Source organism: Oncorhynchus clarkii, chromosome 6, assembly GCF_045791955.1.
Source record: "Oncorhynchus clarkii lewisi isolate Uvic-CL-2024 chromosome 6, UVic_Ocla_1.0, whole genome shotgun sequence".
NCBI classification, from domain to species: Eukaryota; Metazoa; Chordata; class Actinopteri; order Salmoniformes; family Salmonidae; genus Oncorhynchus; species Oncorhynchus clarkii.
The window spans coordinates 5,793,620-5,796,119 of record NC_092152.1 but is presented as its reverse complement, the minus strand read 5'-3'; the positions used below and the strand labels follow the sequence as shown (position 1 = coordinate 5,796,119).

The following is a 2,500-nucleotide window of genomic DNA, read 5'->3' as shown; positions in this document are numbered from 1 at the left end:
ATGTATTAGATGCAGTGTAAAGCTAATAGATGCAGTGTAAAGCTAATAGATGCAGTGTAAAGCTAATAGATGCAGTGTAAAGCTAATAGATGCAGTGTAAAGCTAATAGATGCAGTGTAAAGCTAATAGATGCAGTGTAAAGCTAATAGATGCAGTGTAAAGCTAATAGATGCAGTGTAAAGTTAATAGATGCAGTGTAAAGCTAATAGATGCAGTGTAAAGCTAATAGATGCAGTGTAAAGCTAATAGATGCAGTGTAAAGCTAATAGATGCAGTGTAAAGCTAATAGATGCAGTGTAAAGCTAATAGATGCAGTGTAAAGCTAATGGATGTAGTGTAAAGCTAATAGATGCAGTGTAAAGCTAATAGATGCAGTGTAAAGCTAATAGATGCAGTGTAAAGCTAATAGATGCAGTGTAAAGCTAATAGATGCAGTGTAAAGCAAATGGATGCAGTGTAAAGCTAATAGATGCAGTGTAAAGCTAATAGATGCAGTGTAAAGCTAATAGATGCAGTGTAAAGCTAATAGATGCAGTGTAAAGCTAATAGATGCAGTGTAAAGCTAATAGATGCAGTGTAAAGCTAATAGATGCAGTGTAAAGCTAATAGATGCAGTGTAAAGCTAATAGATGCAGTGTAAAGCTAATAGATGCAGTGTAAAGTTAATAGATGCAGTGTAAAGCTAATAGATGCAGTGTAAAGCTAATATATGCAGTGTAAAGCTAATAGATGCAGTGTAAAGCTTATATATGCAGTGTAAATCTAATAGATGCAGTGTAAAGCTAATAGATGCAGTGTAAAGCTAATAGATGCAGTGTAAAGCTAATAGATGCAGTGTAAAGCTAATAGATGCAGTGTAAAGCTAATAGATGCTAATATATGTCGAAAGCTAATAGATGTAGTGTAAAGCTAATAGATGCAGTGTAAAGCTAATAGATGCAGTGTAAAGCTAATAGATGCAGTGTAAAGCTAATAGATGCTAATATATGTCGAAAGCTAATAGATGTAGTGTAAAGCTAATAGATGCAGTGTAAAGCTAATATCTGTAGTGTAAAGCTAATAGATGCAGTGTAGAGCTAATAGATGTAGTGTAAAGCTAATAGATGCTAATATATGTTGAAAGCTAATAGATGTAGTGTAAAGCTAATAGATGCAGTGTAGAGCTAATAGATGTAGTGTAAAGCTAATAGATGCTAATTAATGTCGAAAGCTAATAGATGTAGTGTAAAGCTAATAGATGCAGTGTAGAGCTAATAGATGCTAATATATGTCGAAAGCTAATAGATGTAGTGTAAAGCTAATATATGCATTGTAGAGCTAATATATGCTAATATATGTCGAAAGCTAATAGATGCAGTGTAAAGTTAATAGATGCTAATATATGTCGAAAGCTAATAGATGTAGTGTAAAGCTAATAGATGCAGTGTAAAGCTAATAGATGCAGTGTAAAGCTAATAGATGCAGTGTAAAGCTAATAGATGCAGTGTAAAGTTAATAGATGCAGTGTAAAGCTAATAGATGTAGTGTAAAGCTAATAGATGCAGTGTACAGCTAATAGATGCAGTGTAAAGCTAATAGATGCAGTGTAAAGCTAATAGATTCAGTGTAAAGCAAATAGATGCAGTGTAAAGCTAATAGATGCAGTGTAAAGCTAATAGATGCAGTGTAAAGCTAATAGATGCAGTGTAAAGCTAATAGATGTAGTGTAAAGCTAATAGATGCAGTGTAAAGCTAATAGATGCAGTGTAAAGCTAATAGATGCTAATAGATGCAGTGTAATGCTGACACTCTCCCACTACCCTCTAGCCATACTACCAAGCCTAGAGGAAGTTGGTGGGATAGCGGCGATTTCTGAGAGCCTTAGGGGGAGAAACGATCGTACCTCCAACTTTCCCTACGGTTGTTGAGGCTTTGTTCATGCAGCTACCGTCTCCATACGGTCCCCACTTCCCCTACCGTGTTGATGCACAACGCTCCTACAACCTGCAGTGTGTTGAAGAACAACGCTCCTACAACCTGCAGTGTATTGAAGGACAACGCTCCTACAACCTGCAGTGTGTTGAAGAACAACGCTCCTACAACCTGCAGTGTGTTGAAGAACAACGCTCCTACAACCTGCAGTGTTATGAAGAACAACGCTCCTACAACCTGCAGTGTGTTGAACGTACAACCTGCAGCGATAGAATGCACAAGCAATCTTTTATTCATCAGGGTAGATATATGATGTGTGTGTGGAGGTATGTGTTTTTCATCAGGGTAGATATATGATGTGTGTGTGGAGGTGTGTGTTATTCATCAGGGTAGATATATGATGTGTGTGTGGACGTGTGTGTTATTCATCAGGGTAGATATATGATGTGTGTGTGGAGGTGTGTTTTTCCGTGGGGAATGGGAGATCATAGGATGCGGTTCTGAATCGTAGCAGCTAAACCTACAGCTTGAAGAGCGTGTCAATAATTAACAACTCACCTGTCTGCTGTCGGTACCGGTGGGTTCTACC

General features: G+C 37.5%; 1 protein-coding gene across 1 annotated transcript in view; it reads left to right on the top strand.

Moving 5' to 3' along the window:
- Positions 1 to 2,500, top strand: part of LOC139410566 (anthrax toxin receptor 2-like) — a 138,058-nt gene that overhangs the window by 68,043 nt on the left and 67,515 nt on the right. The window lies entirely within an intron of this gene.